Raw genomic sequence first — 25,512 nt, 5'->3', positions numbered from 1 at the left:
TGTATATATTCGAAAACTTTTGATAATAAATGATGTTTTGCAAAAAAATTCCAAATTGTTTTCATGATTGTGAATTTGGTTAATAAAATTATCAGAGTAAATCTTGTTTCATGATGTATGATAAAATAATTATCTGTTTAAAGAATAAATCATAAAAATTAAATAATCAAAAGTTAAGTTGACAAAAATCTTGTTTTGTCAGAATCATGAGGCGCGCAGCCTGTGCAAGGCAACCGGATCTCATGAGGCACGCAACCTATGCAAGGCAACCGGATCCTCTAACCGATGACGAAGAGCTAGATCCGGATGTTCAAAAAGCCCTACACAGATCCCAGCCTAGTCCCTTCAAGGGTGAAGGGGAGCAGTTAGGTGAAGTAGTGGAAAAGTGGATTGAAGCAATGGAGGAATACTTTGATGTAACTGGCTACAATGAGAGAAGCAAGATGGCTCTTGCCAGGTTAAAGATTGTGGAAACGGCCAGGTCGCTTGGAGGAATCACTGCGAGACTAACCGTCTTGACCGAAATACCCAGACCTGGACCAATCTTAAAGCTTACCTCAGAAAGAGGTTTTGTCCTCCGGGCTTCCTTGAAATTAAAATGAATGTATTCTTGGAACTAAAGCAGGATAGCCGGACAATTGAAGAGTACCATCAAGCTTTTGCCCTTCTCCTCAAATATTACCCTCAGTTGGATGAAGAGCAGCTGATGGCTAGGTTCATTTGAGGAATGAATGAGCCATTGGACACCTTAGAAAAGAATGCCAAACCTGTCTCAATGGCCGAAGCAGTAAAAATGGCAAAGAACTTTACCAAAGCCTTTGTTGTTAAGGTCCCGCCAAAGCCTGCACCCTCTAACTTTAAAATATTCCAAACCCCGGGAAGTACTTCAAACTTTCCTCCCTCAAAGAGGCAGCAAGGCCCAATTCAAAATCAGGATGCGGGAAGATTCAGAAGTGAAGGAAGACCCTTCCCCTAGAACACTTTCTTAGGAGCCCCACCTATTTCAAGGATTCAGAGGGATGAGCTCAGAAGTGAGAACTGGTGTTTTGGATGCTAGGGTTTTAGTCACCAACTGAAAGACTACCCAAATCCTGCCATGTCAAGGGGACAGGGAAGTCAAGGACCGAGAGTGCAAAGACCAACCCCTTCCTATCAGTCAAATCAAGGTCCACATCTCGCCCAAATTAGGGAAATCACAGAAGAACTCCAGCTCTCTTCTGTCTACCTCTATCTAGAGTAGCCTCATAACTCCTTCCTAGAACTGGGGTAACCAAAGAGAAAGAGTCCCCCCTCAGACTGCAGTAGCCCAGAGCAGTCACAATTGCAAAAGTAGTGAGTGAATATGATGATTTATTCCCAGCAGAATTAACAGAGATGCCCCCAATTCGGGAAGTAGATCATGTCATAGAATTGACCCCTAGAGCTCAGCCAGTAGCCTTGCGTACATACAAAATGCCAGTTCCTGAAGACATTGTTGAGATTCAAGCTCGATGTCAGTGTGAGCCACCTATGCTATGTGCTGGCAGATTAGGTAGGAACATGTGTGAGACATAAATGACCGCGTGTCCAGCTGGTCATAGTGTGTGGACATTAGCTAGGGTTAGTAGAGTGTGGACACAAATCATTGTGTGTTGTGTGGATTATGGATTAGTGCATTATGCTTTGTGTGAGAGTGGACATGGCTTCCCTCTATGGTTAGGGTTTGCAATATACATTAGGGTTTGCTCCTGTGTGTGTGTCCCCCTCTACCGTTCTTTCAACATGGTATCAGAGCCTTGTGCTGTTTATTAGGGTTTATGAGTGAGTGAGTGAAGAGGGAGAAGAAGAAGCTGTGAAGCTTGCCATTAGAGCTATGAAGCTTGGAGCACACCAAATCTTATCAGATCTGAGAGCTTGGCCTACCGGGTAAGGTCTTCTAAACATCCTTGAGCGGATTGCAGGTGATACAGGCAAAAACAAAGCAAATCAAAGAGAATCAAAGCAAAGCAAAACTCTGGTTTTTGAAGCTTTCCATTAAAGCTTGGCAACATTGATGTATGGTGGAAATACATGTAAATCTGGCAAAGCAAACATGTATTTGACAATGAGGGATGTAATGGCAACTCTTATGCAAGCCCTATTGTGTTTTTGGAGCATTCTGGAAGCATTTAAATGTATGGAAATCTCTGGTTTTTGAGCTCACACAAAACAGAGAAAAGCAAGACGAAAATTGAAGCATTTGGAGCACATTTTTGGTAAAAATCAAAGCATTGATGGATTGCACATATGCCTAGGTGTGTTGGGCACTCAAATACATCATCAAATAGCAAGTTAATCACTCCCAAAGCCCTCATTTGCAGGCGGCGCAGCCAGATAGGAGAAAACAGAGCAATTTTCTGGTTTTTTCACTACGAGGAGGTCAATTACTCATTGGATGCTTGACATATTTCAAGTTTGTTTTAGCAATTGGATGCTTTACACTTTGGAGAAGAGGGCTATGTGATTTTTTTGGTCAATGATGCCTAATTGAGCTGGGAATGAGCTGATTAAAACAGGCTGTCCACTGGTTGCAGAGAAACAGAGCATTTTAATTGAGCAATTAATCTTTGGTGTTTTACAATTGGACAAATTCCTCTTACATGGAGTTGATGGACACTATTGCTAAGCCAATGAATGCCTGGTTGCTCAATTTGGTGAAATATTGAAGAAATTAGAGCCAAATCATTACTGGTTTTTCTGGTTTTTTTGGTTTTTCCAAAAACAGAGAAAGGGGTTTTCAAAAATTGATAATTACACATGTCAGATGGAGTTGATACTCAACATTGAGGTTCATTAGGTGTCAATGCAAGTTGCCCATACTTGATTGCACCATTACATTGCGATTTGGAGCCTTGGAAGGCGTGTCAATTCAGGGTATCCCGCACTGCGTGAGTCAGTTCATCTTGGATGATTACAAGTTGATTTCCTACATCAAATTTGGAGTTTGTTGGCTACCTTGGAGTATCTGGAACATTCATTGGAGTGTGGTTGAGCTGAGGAAGGCTCATTTACAGATTTGAAGTGTGCGGAAGGTGAACGCATTGAGCAACATGTCGGACAATCCAATTCAGATTGTTGGTGAAAAGCTGGATAGGAAGAACTTCCAGGCATGGAAGTACAGGATAAAGAGTTTCTTGAAAGGGAAAGGATTTTGGAATCTCATTACAGGTGCTGAGCCAGAGCCTGATCTACCTCGACAACCTACACAGCAGCAGCTTATTGCTCATAAGCAATGGTCAGAGAGAGCGTTCAAAGTGCTGCATTATTTGTCTATATGCATTTCTGATGCTATGCTCATACACATTCAGGATGCTGAGAATCCCAAAGATGCATGGGATACTTTGGTCAAGATGTTTGATACAGATACGAGTGCTCGCAAGTCTCAATTGCGATAGCAGATACACAATGTGAAAAGGAATAAAAGGAGCATACATGATTATGTGCAAGAAATCAAGAAGTTTGCAGATGCATTGGCCACAATAAATGCCCCCATGCCTGATGATGATTTGGTGGATATTACCTTGCGTGGTCTTGGCAAGGAATACAAATCTTTTGATACATCTATCTCAGTGAGGAGTACAGGTCTACCCGACTTCGATGAGTTGGTTTCACTCTTGTTGGTTGAGGAAATCAAGCTCAGTGATTCATTTCTGGATGCATCTACTAGCCATGATGATGGCAGAAATCAGGCTTTCTACTCGCAGAGAGGCTTTAGAGGCAGGGGGAGATTTGCATCACGTGGACGTGGTGGTAATGGTCGTGGATGGCAGGATAGGCCTCCACAACAGAATTTTCAGCCTTCATATGGTGCTCGAGGTGGTCGTGGATATGCACCTCAGCGAGGCAGAGGTACCCCCCGTGGTCGAGGACGTTGGCAAGGCCAACAAAATTCTATGCAAGATGTGGAATGCCATTATTGTGGCAAATATGGTCATATGGCGAGAGATTGTTTCCGCAAACAGAATGATTTGAGAGGGGGAAGAGCACAACGTGGTGGTCATTATGGTGGAAACTATGCACAACATGGTGGTAACTATGCATCAAGTAGCAATGATGGAACTGCAAATCATTTGTTTGCCATGAAGAATGTTGTGGGTTCTATGACAACAAATGCTAAGAATGATGATACATGGTATATGGACTCAGGAGCATCAAACCATATGACATGTCATGGTGAATGGTTTGAGCATATGAAGCCTATGGATGTAAAAGGCTATGTGGAAACAGGTGATGATACCCAGCATGTCATTACACATGTTGGAAGTGTACCATTGGTCATGCACAATGGTCAGACAAAGTCTATGTCAGATGTGTTGTATGTGCCTTCGATCACTAAAAGCTTGGCCTCAGTTGGTCAAATGGTGGAACAGGGATTACAGGTTCGCTTCAATGAGCATGGATGCTTCGTTTTGAAGATTTTAAACATGGATGTAGAGTGATTGCTAAAGGCAAGAAAGAAGGAAGATTGTTTAAGATGGATGCTGGAATCCCTGAGCTAAAATCAACCATGTTCTCAAAGAGCAGGAATGTGGTACAGGACATTGATATGTGGCACAAGAGGATTGGACATGTCAATATACAGAGATTAAAGAACATGCAAACAAGAGGCATTGTCAATGGATTGCCTAGGTTCAAATATGATGGACATATGCATGTTTGTGAAGCCTGTCAGTTTGGGAAGCAGGCAAGGTTGAGGTTTCCTAGAGAAGGAAATATGAGTAACAGGCCACTTGAGATAGTACACAGTGATGTATGGGGTCCTGCACAAAACCCATCTATCAAAGGCAGTTTATACTATGTTACATTCATAGATGATTTCAGCAGGATGACATGGATATACTTTCTGAAAGAGAAGAGTGAAGTGTTGGAAAAATTCATGGATTTCAAAGCTTTTGCAGAAAAGCAGTATGGCTGTTGGATTAAATGTCTGAGGACAGATGGAGGTGGTGAATACACCTCAAAGGCCTTTGAGCATTTCTTGAGGAAGCATGGAATAAGAAGACAATTGACTTGTAGGTATACACCTCAGCAGAATGGTGTGGCTGAGAGAAAGAATAGAGTCATATGTGAAGTGGCTAGGGCAATGCTTAATGAAAAGAGCATGCCAGATTACTATTGGGCAGAAGCATGTGCTACTGCAGTGTATATATTGAACAAAACACCTACAGCAGCCATTCATGGAAGCACGCCAGAGATGCGGCTCACAGGTTACAGGCCAGACATTGGACATCTCAAAGTTTTTGGATGCATAGCTTATGTACATGTGCCTGATGAAAGAAGAAGGAAGTTGGATCCTAAGGCAGAGAAATGTGTATTTGTTGGATATACACAGGATCGAAAGGCATACAAATCAAACTAGACAAGTGGTCATCTCACGTGATGTGGTGTTTGATGAGCTTGCTAGTTGGTACAAAGCAAAAGATGAGGGTGTTATTGAGTCACTTGAGGCTGATGTGCCTGTGAACTTGCCACCACAAGCAAGTTCTAGTTCTACTACTATGTCTGGGCCAGCAGCAGAAGCTGAGAGTAGCAGTGTACGTCCATGGTCAGGACGTTTGAGGCATGAGAGTGTGAGCACTGGGAGTAGTGCTATGGACAAAGGCAAAAAGAAAGTCGAAGAAATTGGAATCACAGGTTATGAGTCATCTAGTTCTGAGAGTTTGGATGAGGAGCTTGGCATACCTGTTTTACGCACACCTGGTGCTAGGCAGGACAGATATGTGCCACCACATGCTAGAGTTACAGGTGTACAGAGTGACCCGCATGCATTGCGGAGATCCCAGAGAGTCAGATATCCTGTTGATAGATTGACATATAGAGATTTTGCTATGCACTATGCATATATGACATCTATGGTGAAGCATGTGGAACCTACATGCTATACAGAGGCTATTGGAGAGCATGTATGGGAGAAAGCAATGGATGTAGAGATGGACGCATTGGTCCATAATGATACATGGGACTTGGTTGCATTACCAAAGGACAAGAATGTTATTGGATGTAAATGGGTTTACAATGTGAAGTGCAAATCTGATGGTTCTATTGAAAGACATAAGGCAAGATTGGTAGCAAAGGGTTATGCACAGACCCAAGGATTGGATTATGATGAGACGTTTAGTCCAATGGCTAAGATGGGCACAGTGAGAGCAGTCTCATTGCTATGGCTGCAGCTAATGGCTGGGAAATGCATCAGATGGATGTTAAGAATGCATTTCTGAATGGAGATCTACAAGAGGAAGTGTACATGGCACAGCCAGAAGGGTATGTACACCCTAGATATCCCACTCACATATGTAGGTTGAAAAAGGCATTGTATGGTCTGAAGCAAGCACCTCGTGCTTGGAGTGATAAGATGAGCAGATATCTTATCTCACTTGGTTTTCAGATTTCTACAGCAGATTCTTCACTCTATGTGAAGAAGACACAGCATGGGATTGTTTTACTAGTCATCTATGTGGATGATTTGATTATCACAGGTGATCATGGTGCAGATGTGATGCATGTCAAGAAAGCTTTGAGTGGGCAATTTGACATGAAAGATCTTGGTGAGTTGAGATACTTCCTTGGAATTGAAGTGGTGAAAGATCATGCAGGTACTTGGTTAGTACAGCGCCAATATGCATTGGATATGTTGGCAAAGTATGGCATGACAGGGTGTAAGCCTATGAGTACACCATTGGAGCAAAATGTGAAGTTGCGGGCTGATTATGGCGAGGAATTGGATGATCCTTCTATGTACAGGAAGATGGTTGGTAGTCTCATATACATGACTATCACACGCCCAGATTTGAGTTATGCAGTGGGGCTAGTGAGCCAGTTTATGCAGAGCCCCAGGAAACCACATTTGGATGCAGTGAGATGAGATATGTGAAGACCACAGCACATTATGGTCTATTTTATGAGAGTGGTAAAAGCTTGGACATACATGGCTACACAGATGCTGATTGGGCAGGTAGCGCATATGACAGGAGGTCTACTAGTGGATATGCTTTTACACTTGGAAGTGCTGTGGTGAGTTGGAGTAGCAAAAATCAACCTACAGTTGCTTTGTCCAGTACAGAGGCTGAGTACAGAGGAGCAGCCATTGCTACTTGTGAGGCTATATGGTTAAAGAGTCTCTTGGCAGATTTATGTGAGCCTATTGGTGGCAAAGTTGTCATTCATTGTGACAACATGAGCAGTATACAGTTGGCAAAGAATCCAGTGTTTCATGCGAGGACCAAACACATAGAGGTCCATTATCACTTTGTCAGAGAAAAGGTGCTGGATGGTACAGTTGATCTTCACTATGTGAAGACTGATGAGCAGGTGGCAGACATCTTTACGAAGCCACTGAGCAGGGAGAAGTTTGAGTACTTCCGGACTATGTTGGGAGTACATGGGATGAGCTTGAGGGGGAGTGTTGAGAGTCTTGATATCCCAAGCTCATCTACATCTTCATCGGCAGTACATCATGAGCTTGAGAGGGGCTGTTGAGATTCAAGCTCGATGTCAGTGTGAGCCAGCTATGCTATGTGCTGGCAGATTAGGTAGGAACATGTGTGAGACATAAATGACCGCGTGTCCAGCTGGTCATAGTGTGTGGACATTAGCTAGGGTTAGTAGAGTGTGGACACAACTCATTGTGTGTTGTGTGGATTATGGATTAGTGCATTATGCTTTGTGTGAGAGTGGACATGGCTTCCCTCTATGGTTAGGGTTTGCAATATACATTAGGGTTTGCTCCTGTGTGTGTGTCTCCTCCCCCTCTACCGTTCTTTCAACAGACATCAAACTCAAGGAATAGCTTAGACAGCTGTTAGAACAAGGGTTTGTAAGACCCAGTGTTTCACCTTGGGGTGCGCCAGTTCTCTTTTAGAAAAAGAAAGATGGAACGCTAAGACCTTATGTGGACTACAAAGGTCTCAATCAGATGACAATTAAGGATGACAGTTAAGAATAAGTATCCTATCCCCAGAATTGATGAGCTTCTGGACAGGCTAAGTGGAGCCCAGATCTTCACAAAGATAGATCTCAAATCCGGGTATTATCAGATCAGGATTAATGAGCAAGATATCCCGAAGACAACCCATCAATACTCGGTATGGGCATTATCAGATCAGGATTAATGAGCAAGATATCCCGAAGACAGCCCATCAATACTCAGTATTGTTGGATATATCACCCAAATCCATTCAAAGGTTGAAAGGGGCTATATAACCTTGATTACATTACTCAAGACACATCCTCAAATGGGCGCCTACTTCAAATATAGTCTAGAGGGCATCTTGCTCATTTATGGCATACCCACATGGGGGAGATGGCATCTTATGCTTGTAAGACATCATAGGTGATGTCATGAGGTCATGTACTACTTGCCTATATAAGAGGCTCTTGCTAATGAAGATCACAACTCGTGTGTTTCCATGTTTATGCCTAAGCCATGTCTCATTAGTATCTCCTAATCCACTCATAATCTTGTTTCTAATCATGACCTAATCATGACCATAACCATGTTTGATCCTCCTTAGATTTGCTAATCCACTCTCAACATCAAGAATTGGTATCAGAGCAGGTTTTACATCATCCAGATCTCACTTATTAGGGATTAATTAGCACTTCATTAGCATTTCATTAACTTAATTATATCTTATCCTCTCCTATTATCTAGGCTGGAAGATAGGCAGTCCATGGAGCATCAAGATCTCATTGCCCACTTCAAGATTCACCACAAGCTCTTAGCCAGGCATTCTCAACTCAAACACAAAGCTGCTGACGGGCGGAATTAGCCAGAGAGCGCCTGGAGCCACCGGCATTGCAGCAGAAACTGGCGCCTTTTTATTTGGGGGAAAACACTGCCCCATCGCCATCGCTTCACCAAACTCTAATTCCTCAGAGCCTCAAGGGTTTTCATAGGCTGCGAACAAGCTGATCTTGTCAAATTTGCAAATGGCTGCGTGGTTTGGTGGCTGTAGGACTGACAGAGCTTCTGGAGCTTCAGTTCTTAACAGTAAATGAATGGGTGATTATTCCACTTAATCACCAATGTTTTGTGCTTAAAATAGTCTCAAATCACTGATATTTAAAGTACTTAAAGCATTAGATGCTTGGACCTAGGCCTCTACTTCCTTCAAGTACTCCAAGTGACCCAATTTTTGGAAGTTGTTTTGAAAGCATTTATCACATTGGTCACCATATACTTGATGATATTACTATATTGTGATGATGATATTGTTTACATCATTTTTTGAATCACAATGGCTGAACCATCTGATGCTGAATCATCGAACATTCAACATTTGAGGCCTAAGAAGAAAAGCAGAAAGCCGAGGAGACGGGTAAGAAACAATGTCTACAACTCAAGAGCAAACAATGTTTTAGGAGGGCATGACTGGTCTGAATTTTTCATAAATAACCTTCATCTATTTGGTGAAGGTATCTAATCTTGTAAAAGCATTAGACACTGCCCTTGAGTGATACTCAAGTGGTAAGACCTTGCTTTATCATCATGTCTACATCCTCATTTCATGTTGATAAGTTTAATGGGGTAGGCTTTCATACCTGGAAAGTAAGAGTAAGGTTTATTCTCATGAAGAAAGGTCTATGGAGAGTTGCTAGTGGAAAGGAGAAAAAACCTACCACTAGAGATGGTGAGCAAGGATGGTTACCTAGGGATGAGAAAGCTTTTGCCATAATTGCATTAGGTCTAAGTGACAACTACATACATCATATCTCTAATGCAAACAACTCCGCTGAAGCATGGGAAATCCTAGAGAAATTATTTGGGGCAAAAGGGAAGCATTCCAAGATAGGGCTGAAAATCCAATTCTTTAAACTTGAAAAGAAAGCTTCTGAGTCTTTACCTTCTCATCTTAATTATATGAAAAGCCTAATGTCACAACTTGCAACAGTAGGAGCACCAATAGATGAGGAAGATGCCATTGCAGTTTTATTGAAAAGCATGCCTTATGATGAATATGGACATTTAGTGTCAACTCTCATGAATCTTCCGGATCCTACTTTAGAAGCCATTGAAGCTGCACTCCTTGAGGAGTACAAGAAGAAGCAAGAGAATATAGGGATAATGGAAGGGGCATACTTCTCCAACAACAAGTCACACTTCAAGAAGAAGAACTTCATCGACACAAAAGGAAAGAAGAAGACTTGTGGATTCTGCGGCAAGGACAATCATATTGAAGAAAATTGTTTCTTCAAACAAAAGGCACAAAAGTCATTTCTCGCAAGTCAAGACAAAGAAGAGCTTCAAGAAGAGGCCTCTGAAGAGGCCAATTTTATCGAAGAAGAATGGGCCTTTTGAGTAAAATCAAGGGATAGCCCATACCATGTTTAAACCTCTCCATCCTAAACATAACTATCTCATTGTAAGCTTTACTATGGTATTCTAGCATCATCCATCATTGCTAGCATTGTAAACCTAACTGGAATAAGACCTACGGGCACCAGCATGGTCATCATAACTAGTTTTTGTATGTTGTAACTAGAGCCTAGAATTGCCATCATAAAGGTAGCATTGTCATGGATTTGGTTGAAGGAGGGTTTGTTGGATATATCACGCAAATCCATTCAAAGGTTGAAAGGGGCTATATAACCTTGATTACATTACTCAAGACACATCCTCAAATGGGCGCCTACTTCAAATATAGCCTAGAGGGCATCTTGCTCATTTATGGCATACCCACATGGGGGAGATGGCATACCCACATGGGGGAGATGGCATCTTATGCTTGTAAGACATCATAGGTGATGTCATGAGGTCATGTATTACTTGCCTATATAAGAGGCTCTTGCTAATGAAGATCACAACTCGTGTGTTTCCATGTTTATGCCTAAGCCATGTCTCATTAGTATCTCCTAATCCACTCATAATCTTGTTTCTAATCATGACCTAATCATGACCATAACCATGTTTGATCCTCCTTAGATTTGCTAATCCACTCTCAACATCAAGAGGTATGGGTATTATTAGATCAGGATTAATGAGCAAGATATCCCGAAGACAGCCCATCAATACTCGGTATGGGCATTATTAGATCAGGATTAATGAGCAAGATATCCCAAAGACAGTCCATCAATACTCGGTATGGGCATTATGAATTCATTGTCATGCCGTTTGGATTGACAAATGCCCCAGCTACATTCAATCGCTTAATGTAGGACATTCTCAGAGAATACTTGGTTGATTTCGTTCTTGTTTTCTTTGATGATATTTTGATTTACTCAAAGAATGCAGCTGACCATGAAGCTCATGTCAGAAAAGTTCTTGAGATTCTAAGGAAGCACCAACTCTTTGCAAAAAAAGAGCAAATGCACTTTCTCTGCCGACCATGTTGAATACTTGGGCTTTCTGGTATCCAAAGATGGAATTTCTCCAGACTCCGCGAAAGTCCAAGCAGTCATCGATTGGCCTGAACCAAAGATAGTGAAAGAAGTCAGAGGATTCTTGGGATTAATTGGTTGGTATAGAATTTTTATACTAAAGTATGCTCTCATAGCTTCCCCCTTGACAAATCTTCTCAAGAAGAATATTCCGTTTCAATGGTCTGCCAGGTGCCAGAGTGCTTTTGATAAGCTAAAGACCGTCTTGGTAACCAATCCCGTTCTGAAGCTACCAGATTTCACTCTACCCTTTGAGGTAGTAATATAACTGATGCCAGTGGTTTTGCCCTGGGAGGTGCACTCATGCAAGAAGGTCATGCAGTGGCCTATGAATCCCGAAAACTCAAAACGCATGAGAGCTGTCCATGACCTGGAACTACTTTCAGTAGTATATGCCCTAAAGTTGTGGAGACATTACCTACTGAATCAAAGATTCACTTTGATGACAGATCATCAGAGCTTAAAGTGGATCTTCACTCAGAAGGATCTCAACATGCGCCAGAGAAGGTGGATACATGCAGACCCTAGAGGAATTTGATTTTGAAATCAAGTACCGCCCAGGCAAAGAAAATGTGGTAGCAGATGCCCTCAGCAGAAAAGCCTCCTTTCTTGCAATTACTGTAGTGTCAAATCCTTTGATTATTGAAGCAAGAGAGAAGATCATGCAGGATAGATTCTTTGGCCCTATTGCTACCCTACTTATGCAGGAAAGCAAAACTCCACAGGAGTTGAACCGAGTTCAAGGGTACAACCTGGATGATGGAATTATGTATTATAATCGCAGGCTATGCATTCCCAATGATAAGGGAACTAAGGGTCGAATTCTGAATGAAGCCCATGAACCCTTATTGCAGGACATCCAGGTTTCATCAAAACCTACATGTCTGTGAAGAAAAGCTTCTTTTGGCCTGGCCTAAAAAGGATGTGCTTAATCATGTACGTCAATGTCTGAACTGTCAGAAATTCAAGGCCAAGAGAGTAAAAATGCCTGGGAAATTACATCCTTTAGACATCCCCCAGATGAAGTGGGAATGCATCAGTATGGATTTTATTACTGGATTACCTTCAGTGCAATCAGGTTACAACTCTATCTTCGTGGTAGTTGATAGACTAACCAAAGTTGCCCATCTGATTCCAATAAAAGAAACCTACACTGCAGTAGCGGATGTGGCCAGAGTGTTCCTCAAGGAAATCTTCCGATTGCATGGCCTACCCAAAAGAATAGTAAGTGATCGAGATCCCAAATTCACGTCAAGATTTTGGACTGCATTTTTTGAAGCAGTAGGAACTTTCTTGGATCTCAGCACAACTTACCACCACCTTGAGACCGATGGACAAACAGAAAGGGTAAACCAAGTAATCGAAGATATACTTCGGTCATGCTGTGGTGGCAGGGAACCCAAGAAGTGGCTAAGCTATCTGCACCTAGACTGCACCTAGTCGATTTTGCCTACAATGCTTCTTATCACAGAAGTATTGGGATGAGCCCTTTCAAAGCTTTGTATGGCCAAGATTGCTTAACTCCATTAACTTGGTCCGACCCTTTGATTAGGGTCGAGATGTCCAGACAGATGCTTGATGACATGGAGCAGCAGATGCAGGCAATTTGCAAAGATATAAAAGCTGCCCAGGATAGACAAAAGCAGTATGCAGATAAGAAGAGGACAAACAAAGAATTCGAAGAAGCAGTACGCAGATAAGTAGAGGACAAACAAAGAATTCAAAGAAGCAGATATGGTCTTCATTCAAGTACGCGCCACCCCAAAAGAAGTTCTCTATCTCTTGGGAAATACAAGAAGTTATCCCCCAGATATTGTGGGCCATATCTGATTACAAAGAAAGTAGGTGACTTAGCCTATGAGCTTCTTCTACCTTCTCATCTCAAAGTGATAAAAAACAGGAGCAGGATGTAACACACACAAGAGAAGCAAACCCTAATCCATATCCATCAACCATAAAGAAGGAGAGAAGCCATAGTCACCATCTCTCTCACACACACAAAGAGAACACAACATAGTGTTTTGTCCACACTACAAGATAAACCTAATGTAATGTCCACACACACATGACCAGCTGGACGCGGTCATAAACACACCACACGATATCTATCTACCATACTGTCACTCTGTCAGCACCCATGTGCTATCCTCCAGCTGTATACGAGCTTGACATTTCAACACTCCCCCTCAAGCTCGACATGTCCATCTCTAGGACTCCCAATCGAGTACGGAAATACTCGAACTTATCCTTACCAAGTGCTTTGGTAAAGATATCTGCAACCTGCTCATCTGTCTGCACATATGTCAAATCAACATGCCCATCTAGCACCTTCTCTCTGATGAAATGATAGTGGACCTCAATATGTTTGGTCCTGGCATGATAAACTGGGTTGCTAGCAAGCTGAATACTACTCATGTTGTCACAATGAATGACAACGCTCATATCACTCTGTAGCCTGACATCATCTAGCAACTTCTTCAACCACATAGCCTCACATGCAGCTATGGCTGCTCCACGATACTCTGCCTCTGTGGTAGATAAAGCAACGGTAGGTTGCTTTTTACTGCTCCAACTCACAGCTCCACTACCAAGGCTGAAAACATAGCCACTGGTAGACCTCCTGTCATGTGCACTACCGGCCCAATCTGCATCTGTATATCCATAGACATGCATGTCTTTTCCTGCCTCATAGAAAAGACCATAATGCGCGGTAGTTTTGACATATCTCAGAATCCGTCTCACAGTATCCAAGTGAGGTTTACGAGGACTCTGCATAAACTGACTCACCAAACCAACTGCATAACTGAGATCTGGCCTCGTAATGGTCATGTAGATAAGGCTACCAACCATTTTCCTGTACATGGTGATATCATCAAGCTCATCACCCAAATCAGCCCTAAGCTTCATGTTTTTCTCTAATGGTGTCAACATTGGTTTGCATGCTGTCATACCATACTTTGCCAGCATGTCAAGTGCATATTGCCTTTGCACCAACCATATACCCTTGCCTGTTCTAATCACCTCAATGCCAAGAAAGAACCTCAAATCACCAAGGTCTTTCATATCAAACTCTTTGCATAAAGAGGCCTTAACCTCATCAATGCCTTTCCCACAATCACCTGTGATAATCAGATCATCAACATAAATGACTATCATCACAATACCATCATGTGTCTTCTTCACATAAAGTGAAGAGTCTGCACTTCCAACCACAAATCCAATACTGACAAGATATCTGCTGATCTTGTCACTCCAAGCACGAGGTGCTTGCTTCAAACCATAGAGTGCTTTCTTTAACCTGCAAACGAAAGTAGGATATTTTGGATGTACATAACCTTCTGGCTGTTCCATGTACACCTCTTCTTGTAGATCACCATTCAAGAAAGCATTTTTGACATCCATTTGATGTAAAGCCCAACCTTTTTGTGCTGCTAATGCAATGATAGACCTCACTGTAGCCATCTTAGCCACTGGGCTGAAAGTTTCATCATAATCAAGACCATAAGTTTGTGCATATCCTTTAGCGACCAGCCTTGCCTTATGTCTCTCTAGGCTGCCATCTGACTTGCACTTTACCTTATACACCCATTTGCAACCAATTGCATTCTTTCCTTGTGGTAACTCAGCCAATTCCCATGTATCATTTTTGTCCAAAGCATCCATCTCTTCATCCATGGCTTTCTGCCATACATGCTCTCCAATAGCCTCTGTATAGCATGTAGGTTCCACATGCTTTACCATAGATGTCATGTATGCATAGTGCATAGCAAAATCTCTATATGTCAATCTTTCCACTGGATATCTGACTCTCTGGGATCTCCGCAATGCATGCGGGTCACTCTGTACACCTGTAACTCGAGCATGTGGTGGCACATATCTGTCCTGCCTAGCACCAGGTGTGCGTAAAATAGGTATCTCGAGCTCCTCATCCAAACTCTCTGAGCTAGAGGACTCATAGCCTGTGATTCCAATTCCTTCAACTTTCTTCTTGCCTTTATCCATAGCACTACTCCCAGTGCTCACACTCTCATGTCTCAGACGTCCTGACCATGGACGTACACTGCTACTACTCTCAGCTTCTGCTGCTGGCCCAGACATAGTAGTAGAGCTAGAACTTGCTTGTGATGGCAAGTTCACAGGCACATTAGCCTCAAGTGTGTCAATGACTCCCTCATCTCTTGCTTTGTACCAACTAGCAAGCTCATCAAACACTACATCACGTGAGATGACTACTTGTCTAGTTTGAGGGTTATAACATTTGTAAGCCTTTCGATCTTGTGCATATCCAACAAATACACATTTCTCTGCCTTAGGATCCAACTTCCGTCTTCTTTCATCAGGCACATGAACATAAGCTACACATCCAAAGACTTTAAGATGTCCAATATCTGGCCTGTATCCTGTAAGCCGCATCTCTGGCGTGCTTCCATGAATGGCTGCTGTAGGTGTTTTGTTCAGGATATACACTGCAGTAGCACATGCTTCTGCCCAATAGTAATCTGGCATGCTCTTTTCATTGAGCATTGCCCTTGCCACTTCACATATGACTCGATTCTTTCTCTCAGCCACACCATTCTGCTGAGGTGTATACCTGCATGTCAACTGTCTCCTTATCCCATGTTTCCGCAAGAAATGCTCAAAAGCTTTTGAGGTGTATTCACCACCTCCATCTGTCCTCAGACACTTAATCCAACAGCCATATTGTTTTTCTACAAGAGCTTTGAAATCCATGAATTTTTCCAGCACTTCACTCTTCTCTCTCAAAAAATATATCCATGTCATCCTGCTGAAGTCATCTATAAATGTCACATAGTATAGACTTCCTTTGATAGATGGGTTTTGTGTTGGGCCCCATACATCACTGTACACTATTTCAAGTGGTCTATTACTCATGTTTCCTTCTCTAGGAAACCTCAACCTTGCCTGCTTCCCAAACTGACAGGCTTCACAAACATGCATATGTCCATCATATTTGAATCGAGGCAATCCACTGACAATGCCTCTTGTTTGCATGTTCTTTAATCTCTGTATATTGACATGTCCAATCCTCTTGTGCCACATGTCAATGTCCTGCACAATCCCATTGCTCTTTGAAAACATGGCTGAGCTCAATTCTGGTATGCCTGCATCCAATTTGAACAACCTTCCTTCCTTCTTGCCCTTGGCAACCAATCTACAGCCATGCTTAAAATCTTCCACAAAACAGCCTTTCTCATTGAATCTGACTTGTAGTCCCTGCTCAACCATTTGTCCTACTGATGCCAAACTCTTTGTGATGGATGGTACATATAACACTTCTGACATATTTTTCACATTTCCATCATGCATCTTCAAAGGCACACTGCCAACATGTGTTATAAGATGCTGAGTATCATCTCCTGTGACCACATAACCATTTGTATCCAATGGTTGCATCTTCTCAAACCACTCACCATGACATGTCATGTGGTTTGAGGCACCTGAATCCATATACCATGACTCATCTCCAGCATTCTGAGAATCCATTGTCCCCATAACATGCTTCATTGCAAAAAGATGATTCGAACTCCCATCATTGTTACTGGTAGATGCATAATTTCCATGTTGTGGTCTTCCATTCCTCACATCATTCTGCTTTTTGTAACAATCTTTTGCCAAATGTCCAAGTTTGCCACAATAGTAACATTCAATCCCATTCAAATTTTGTTGAGGACCTTGCCATCGTCCTCTACCACGAGCACCTGTTCCAAATCTCCCCCTATGGGATTGAAATCCACGACCTCCACGTGAGCCAAATGATGACTGTGAATTCTGAAAATTCTGATTTGATTGTGGTTGAGTAGACCTGTCATTCCAACCACGTCCTCCACGGCCTCGAGGGGTAAATCTCCCCCTGCCTCGAGAGCCTCTAGATGAGTAAAAAGCCTGATTTCTTGCATGTTCATCATTGCTTGACGAGGATGCACCACCTGTAACACTCATACCACCAAGGCCAAGCTTCAATTCTTCCACAATGAGCAATGACACAAGCTCATTAAAGTCTGGCATTCCTCCCAATCTTACTGAGATGGAAGTGTCAAAAGATTTGTATTCTTTGCCTAAACCACGCAATGTGAGAGCAACCAAATCATCATCATCCATTGGGGCATGGATCGATGACAAGGAATCTGCATAACCCTTGATTTCCTGAACATACTCATGTATACTCCTATTCCTTCATGTTACACTGTGAATCTGTTGCTTTAGTTGTATTTTCCTTGCACCAGTGTCTATCTCATACATTCGGCACAATATACCCCATGCTTCTTTCGGTGTATCTGCATCTTGGATGTGAATAAGCAAGGCATCTGTTACACATATGGAAAAATAATGCAACACTTTCGAAGATCGCTCTACCCATTGCTTGTGAGCCACTAACTGAGCATTATTTGGTTGAGGAGGTAGATATGGCTCCGGGTCTTCCTCCGAGACGAGACTCCATAAACCTTTGCCTTTCAAAAAACTCTTCATTCGAAACTTCCATACTTGAAAGTTAGTGCGGTCAAGCTTCTCTCCAACAATCTGTATCGGACCATCTCCCATTGTTGCAAAAAAATAGAGTAGATGTACCCTTTTGATTACAATGTACGAAGTACCTGTAATGCTCCAAATCTCTCCAAATCACATCAAATGCTTGCAAATTGTGTGCATTAACATCCCACAATGATTCACCAACAATGTACACTCGATCAAAGTTGAAATCAAATGAAACTCCTTCACAAAAAAATTTCTGGTTTTTTTCTCGCCAGTAAATTCTCGCCAGTAACCAGTCAAGATTATGCTCTAAATCCTTCAAATCTTGTCCAAATTCAATGATTCAACTTGCATTAGCTTCCCAACACATTGTTCCAACATATCCTAGAAGGGTTTGATCCAATTCTTCAAGGGGAATGAGAACCACCAATTTTTGTAACCTCTGGTTTGAATTTTTCTGCATCTGTCAGGTACCACCTCTCACTAAAATTGCTCTATCTCCTTCAAATCTTCTCCAAATCCAAAACTTTTTGATTCAAAAGTTTAGCAACTCATAGGACTTTACTTGTACCAAAGGAATTAGGCCAATTTGATATAGACAAAGATTAATGCCTTGATTAAAAATGCTCTGTTTCTGGACAGAATTTCTGCAAACCTGCACACCTCTGATAAATCACTTCAATGAGCTCCAAATACATGAAATGAGCTGCAACCAAGCATCACAAGGCCTTAGCAATGTCTTTGCTAAACTCTCCAAGCTTTAAAGCATTCAATTTGGTGTCCAAATGAGTGAATTAGACCAAATTCATTGCAAACTTTTCAAGAAACTCTTCCAAAAAGCGCCGCCTTCTCTTGGAGCTCTAGGAGAGAGGGGTAATCACTAATGAGTGGATAGGTCTCTTAGAAATGACCTAATATATCATGGGTATGAAGGGTTTGACTCAATTTTGAGTAGAATTGCCACAATTGATCCTCCACCGGGCATATGTTCTCTGTTTTTGTAGAGTCCAAAAAACCAGAATTTTTTTCTTCACAAATTGCCTGTAATGCATCAATTTTCATGCAATGGTTTGCTCCAGTGTTGCTAATACATGTGCCCTTTCACAATACATGAGAACCTCTGTGTTTCCTTTGTATTTGCACCAATACTTTTGACAAAATACATTCCTTCACAAGCTTTCCATGAAAGCTTCAAAACCAGAAATTTTCTGCTTGCTTTATGCACTTCAATCTTCACTGAATCTGCTCTTTGGCACCTGCAATCCGCAGAGGGGGTCTTGCTACACTTACCAAAGGTCCTTAGCTCTCAGATCTGATGCCGGTGTGTGCTCCACAGCTTCTCCTTTGCTCCAAGCTCCAATGGCTTCCTTCACAGCTTTTTCTTCTTCTTCCCTCTTCTCTCACTCACTCTCACAACACAGCTAATGAGCTCTTGGCTCTGATACCATGATAAAAAACAGGAGCAGGATGTAACACACACAAGAGAAGCAAACCCTAATCCATATCCATCAACCATAAAGAAGGAGAGAAGCCATAGTCACCATCTCTCTCACACACACAAAGAGAACACAACATAGTGTTTTGTCCACACTACAAGATAAACCTAATGTAATGTCCACACACACATGACCAGCTGGACGCGGTCATAAACACACCACACGATATCTATCTACCATACTGTCACTCTGTCAGCACCCATGTGCTATCCTCCAGCTGTATACGAGCTTGACATTTCAACACAAAGTACATAATGTATTTCATGTCAGTCTTCTCGTGTCAGTCTTCTCAAAAAGTATATACCAAGCCGGAATCATGTGCTTGATGATGAAATCTTAACTTCTTCAACCCAAGGGCAGATGAAACTCCAACCTGAAGAAATCCTTAATGTTAAAGAAAAGGTTCTCAAGAATAGAATTCTGAGAGAATTATTGGTCAAATGGAAGTTCTATCCTTTTGAAGATGCCACCTGGGAGAAAGAAGCCGAACTGTTGCGGGATTATCTCCCTAGTTTGCGAGATGAGGACATCTCGCGTTTTTCAAGTGGGAGAGAATGTAAGATTCCTCCCCAGCCTCTCAAGATGTCCAGCATATCTCCCTAGTTTGCGAGATGAGGACATCTCGCGTTTTTCAAGTGGGAGAGAATGTAAGATTCCTCCCCAGCCTCTCAAGATGTCCAGCATATTCCCCTGTAATCAAATCCCTCTTCAGAAATATAAAAGATCTTGTTTCTACCTATTTTGGCCTAGAGAGAGAAAATGTTCTAGAGAGAGGTTATTCAGATTTTGAATATTTTTGGACGGAAAAATATCTCTTCTTTTTAAAATAAGTTCCCCCGAAACAGAAGTTCAAAAAGATTTTCGGAAGGTGCATTAGAAATCAAGTATAATCTGTTCAAGAGGCCTTACCCTAGGGGTCTAGATTTTTGAAAAATTTTAAATTAAGGTTTTGAGGGGCCAATCAGATTCATCCAAATGTGTGGAGAAGATAAATAGAAGAAATAAAGAAAATCCCGCCAAAAATGAGTAAATACTCACATAAGATGAAGAGTGGACTAAGGACCAAAGGAATTACTAAAAAAATGGATTTTTGACACCTCACAATAGGGATTCCCCCCTCATGAATGAGGCACTTACTTCACATGTGTGGTGGAGTTTTAAATCATCAAAATTGAGATATTTCATCTCTCCTCTCTCCTAATTCAAGTCTAGTTCCAAAAAGTAAGCTAAAGTGACCTAAAAATGGTCAAAAATTGACCAAACTGATGTGGAAAATTCTAGAATCAGTTTGCTTGTTGGCTACGAGCTCACTTTTTCCTACAAATACAAGCCTCCCCCTTTGTTGAAGCTTAATAGTGTTTTATGCACTGTTACTCTACTTCTCCCAAGAGCCAAGAACTGTGAATTTCTTAATAATTCACTAGTTTTTGACCATTCCCTCTTCTAAAGAATTGGTGGCCACTCTTGTTGCAAACAAGAGTAGAACCCTCAAACCATCAAGCCAAAGGAAAGCTCCCAGAATTCATGTAAGTTTGCATAAAGAAGTGAAACTGCGAAGGAGATATACCATGGTACACACGATTCAGAAAGAGGTGCTGTAATTCTATCTCTAGGGATAAAGCGGCTAAGAAGCCTAAAAACTTGGCATGAAGTTCTGAAGTTCCTGGGTGAATGATCAAAGAGTTGCACATGGTGAACAAGCCCTAGCCTTATCAGAATCATGGCTAAGGAAATATTCTGCCTGAGCCTCTAACGCTGACTGGTACTGACATTAATACATCGTCCTCCATAGAACCACATATACCGACGTCGCTCAAGAGGATCAGGAAAGTAAAGACTCTCAAAATGGTGTGCGAGTCTCACTCTGCTTACTCGGGTCGTAGCAGAGTTGATGAGGTGGTCGAATGCAAAGGCTATCATATCCTGACTCTGGGAGAGTTCAGGAATGCCAGATAGATTCGGGGTATCCATCTATAAATTTTCAATTCAATTTATGAGTTTTCAATTTTTGAAGTTCATTCAACATAATATAAACAAGTGAAAACATTATTTCCCAGATTTACTTTAAAAATTTTAAGCAATTTCTTCTGTTGTTACGTAAATTTACAACAGCGCTCTGATACCAACTGTGAGATCCCACTGCCCCCTCTGCGCATCGGATTCTCGGATGGTAGCAGTGGAAGTAGTTTCCTCACGCGTGGGGCATGGTTTCCCACTTGGGGCTACGCCCTCGAATGTCCCGGCACGAGACTAAGCTGGTGGTCATTCCGAAATCCGAAACAGGGAAAATTTTCCATGCCCGAAAAGCGGGGACAATTCCACCATTTTGAATTTCTTAACAAATTTTTCTAACGAGGTCAAGACTGAACTAACCTTCATCTGAATAAATCAGATAGAAGGGAAACTATAACAGACTTAACTTGAAGGAATCAACGCTTTTTTTCTAGTTGAATTAGGCACAGCCCGTTGATCTATTCATTTGAGAAGTCGTCAGGTTATTATTTAACTATTCAAATTCTAAGCGTAATCCTATTAATCAATTTTATTTTTAAAACTCTACTGATTCCAACTCCATCCGGCCCACCGCCCAACCACTGGAAGAGTAGAACCAGACAAGTACTCACCCATCCATAATTGAAAGCCTTTCTTAACTTTTGCTTTAGAATACAAATATTCACACACTCCTCTTTAAACTTTAATTTATAAAACAATCCATTGGGTATAGATGTCACAACTCAAAATTTCCATTCAATCCTTGTTTCTCACAAAACAGTATCACTCTGGACTCTCCATTGAGACCAGCAGGTCAACAACGAGATCCAGTAACAAATTACAATAATTCTCTTGTCATCATATATATATATCTTCCACAACATACGCATGGGTGTCCTCGGCACCGTGAGCCCGTGCATTGCCTGGTCAGAACCTTCCAGGATCCTTTTTAGGTGTCCTGGCACTTCACTCAGTGATGACCGCTTCGTCGGCCCTCGTCCATCATATCAAAAGTGCACCATTTTAACCATACCGAGGCTAGTCAAGGCTTTGCCGCGTGAGCCATTCTTTGAACACTCCCCGCCAGCTGTTGTTGCAATCGAACTTCCCTTAGAACACACATATACCAAATGCTCCCTCTAGCATTCTGACGTGAGACAGTCCTTCAAGAAAACAAGGTTTCTATGCAAGTTTTCAATTTTGATTTTCTTTTGAATACAATGAGTATATCTTAATTCCGTATCCCAGGACTTTTAGATCACAGGTCTAGATTCCCAACAAGCAAAATTCCTTGAATTCTGAACTCTTGATCCTCAGATCAAAATCAAAGGTCTCAACTTAGTTTCAAATTTGAAACTAAGTTGAGACCTTTGATTTTGATCTCAGGATCAAGAGTTCAGTAATCTACACTCATTCTGAACTCTTGATCCTCAGATCAAAATCAAAGGTCTCAACTTAGTTTCAAATTTGGTGGGTGATTTGAGTGTAGATTACTGAACTGGTCACATCGTCATTTCTTGAAACTGATGAAGGAGTTACGTCTTGGTCATAGTTTGATTCAGGGTTTGAGTCTGGAAAGGTTCTCCCTGAACTATCTTTCTCAAAGGTAATATTTCAATTACTACTTTACTGAATTCAAAACTAAATACGAATTCCTATGAGGAATAAATTAGTCATTTATCTAAATTCTAACTCCGATAGTTTTTCTGAATTTTCTCATTACCATCCTAGAGAATTTTCTCATTACCATCCTAGAGAATATAAAATGGTATAATTTTCCTTCACTGAGTATTTACTTATTCATTTTTCTAATATTCAAGGGATTTAAAATTAGGATTAAAGTGAACTCTTATTTTGATAAAAAAAATTCTTTTGTGCATCATTTTATGCATAAAAATCAATATTGGTGAAAGCAACACTTTTGTAATAAAAAAATTCTTTTATGCATCATTTTATGCATAAAAATCAATATTAGTGAAAGTAACACTTTTACAATAATTTTTTTTTCCTTTTATACATCTATTTATGCATAAAAATCCATTTTAATGAAAGTAACACTTTTATAATAAAAATATTCTTTTATGCATCTATTTATGCATAAAATCCATTTTAATAAAAATAACACTTTTACAATAAAAAATATATCCTTTTATGCATCTATTTATGCATAAAATCCATTTTGATGAAAATAACACTTTTATAATGAAAAATATTCTTTTATGTATCTATTTATGAAAAAAATCGAGCCCAAATTTGGAATTTGCGTATGATTTTACCCTAATATAGGATTTTACAGCATCCAAAACAACGGACATCGAATCAAGCTTATACGCAAATTTTGGTTATTTTTAGTTAAAAACGACGACCTTTAAACCTTCATAAATTCACGACTGGGCGTCCGATTGATGAATGGTTTGCACCCCAACGACCGGGGGAACATCCTGGACAAAAACAAATTTCGCCCCTTGGGCGGTCTGGCATGCAAATTGAGGCCAGTGTCCCAAATTTGGAGACCTTGCCCCAAAAAAGGGACCGTACACACTCACCAGGGTGCCCGTACAATGGCCGCACATGAACCAAAGGTCGACCACCCACTGTGTGGTCCACACGCACCGCTATGTGGACACCCATGCTGCCTCTGACTAGATAAGATACATGCGTACCACTCCTTTCCCTGTTAGCCGGCCACCGTACCTTTCCCCCAGAGCCATGTAGGCCATTGATCCACATCCTTTGTCGGCACACCGTCCTTTCAACCGTACTTTGCGTAGCGCCCACACCCGTACCCCACAGCTATATAAACCCCTGGGGTGCTCCATGGGCAGTACGCATTTCTACGTAGCCTACACTCTGTCGTCTCGCTTTCTGTACCGCCCTCTGTCCCTGCATAGTGTACTTGCTGCAGTGCAGCCGCCCCTCTCAACACCCCCTCATCTGCCACTTTTCAGATAAGGCAACTTTCCTCAACTCCCCCCTTGTGTTAGAAGACAGTGTCCTTAGCTCTTCTCTCCCCCCCTCCCCCACCCCCCCCATCCCCCCCGGTGTGAAGAGACTTACAGCAGCACCCCTCTCCCCTTCAACAAAACATTTTTGTTAAGGACATCTCACAAATCCCCCCCATTTGCGTGGACTTTAGCAAGAGGTTTTGACCTTAGAGAGGGTTCATGCATTGTGGTCTTTTGCTCAGACAGTGAGCAAACGATCTCGGAATTGAGATCTGACTGGAGCATTACGATTGCAACAGTGAGCACTACAAGGCAACGTCCAAGATGGCCCCATCCCAAAAATGCCTGAATATTACCTCGGGAGGAGCATGCAACAATGAGATTAGAGAAGATGCTCCTAATGCGGCTCCAACCCTCCCGTTACAAGCTCCTCAAGGAAATGGTGGCCAAGTTAGCTTGGTTATCTTTTAAAGAAGAGTTTTTTTCTCTTTAATATTAATGTTAATAAATGTGTATCTTTTCCTTTTAAAAAAATAAAAAATTGTATGAAGCTAGGATTTGAAGTGATGCTATATTCAATGAATTTTATTAAAATTGTTATCTTTAAGAGAAAGAGTGCAAGTTTTTCTTGGCTTCGACGCTAACTCCGTTTCGTACTTGTGTAGTCAGATGGCGTTGTTAGCAAAGCCCGAGAATGGCCTGAGGTATCCCTCATACCATTGGGAGAATAAGGTTCGCCGATTGAGGCGAGAGATTATGATGATGTCTAGTTCTGAGGGCCCAGACTAGTGCAGTGAATAAGCCCACCCTAGTGTGTAGACATCCCTCTGAGGGGCGGGAGGATCAAGCAAGGGAGCCTGAGAGGGCGACAGGCCGGCTTGAGTCCTCGCCCTAGCGGTCAATGATGAGGTGTATGGTCCCGTAGGGTTTTGACCCATCATGTAGAGGCTGGAAGGCCGAATTCTAAATCATCGGCAATATAAAGGAAAAGAATAAGAGAGCCGATGATTGATTCATGTATAAAGTTTTTTTATAAATCTTGTCTTTAGCATTATTGTACTATGGCAAAGGGTTGTTTTAACAAACCTTGTGAAAAGGGCCTTAATCAAGGAACATGTTTATTTATGTCAAACAGTGTGGTAGAATTAATTAGAAAACAAAATTGACGCATGAGTAGGGTGGAATGCCCCAAT

This window comes from Cibotium barometz, chromosome 11 (assembly GCF_041138505.1).
Source record: "Cibotium barometz isolate CiBa-2024 chromosome 11, ASM4113850v1, whole genome shotgun sequence".
In the NCBI taxonomy this organism is placed as follows: Eukaryota; Viridiplantae; Streptophyta; class Polypodiopsida; order Cyatheales; family Cibotiaceae; genus Cibotium; species Cibotium barometz.
The sequence above is the reverse complement of the archived record's forward strand: the minus strand, read 5'-3'. Positions refer to the sequence as shown.